Raw genomic sequence first — 795 nt, 5'->3', positions numbered from 1 at the left:
ATTTATCAGAACTTTAATATATTTTGATGTTCCTCTGTTCTGTTGTGACAAAAAACAAATTATTGTCACATTATTTTAGTGACAACTCATAAATAACTATAAATAACTGGAAATCTGTTTGTTTTGTAACACGTTTTTGGATTTTGTTTTTAAATATATATCAGGCAATATATTGGCAAATCAGATTATTAAATAATAAATATATTTGTATTGGTATTGGCCTTAAAAATCCTTTATTGATTGGACTCTACTGCACGGCCTTTCGCTGTACATTTTGATGTAAAGACGCTCTTGTCAGTTTGTAGCTATTATCAAAATATTCCAAGATGAAAGACCAAATGAGCAATATTAAAATGTTCCATATAGCAACAACAAATAGCTTTAGAGAGACTTCTCGGTATGACACTAATATCTCCACCCTAAAGAGACTCTCACGGCATATAAATATTCACCTTTTAATAACCATCTCCATCTTTAAGGGGAGACACTGCAGGTGAACAGGGAAAACAGCTAATGAACTAATAGATGTCACCAGAAATCTCCCCTAGTTGATTACCTACATTAAGGAATTTGTTTTTGTACTACATTTTTTTATTATTATATGCAAATGAGGGATTAACTACTGCTAACCTTTGGTGAATGTAGGATAAATCTACAAATATACGAGGTGTAGTCAAATAAACAGCTAAATGTGTATTTTGCATGTTTTTTCCCCCCCGCACCAGTCTGATGTAAGACTGTTATGGAAATAAAATTAACTTTAAATTAAAATATGATGTTTTTTGCCTGTAGTGT

At 31.2% G+C, this 795-nt stretch overlaps 1 protein-coding gene across 1 annotated transcript in view; it reads left to right on the top strand.

Moving 5' to 3' along the window:
- Nucleotides 1-795, top strand: part of cdk14 (cyclin dependent kinase 14) — a 205,066-nt gene that overhangs the window by 156,601 nt on the left and 47,670 nt on the right.

Source organism: Etheostoma spectabile, chromosome 6 (assembly GCF_008692095.1).
Source record: "Etheostoma spectabile isolate EspeVRDwgs_2016 chromosome 6, UIUC_Espe_1.0, whole genome shotgun sequence".
Taxonomy (NCBI): domain Eukaryota; kingdom Metazoa; phylum Chordata; class Actinopteri; order Perciformes; family Percidae; genus Etheostoma; species Etheostoma spectabile.
This window is presented reverse-complemented; position numbering and strand designations above follow the sequence as displayed.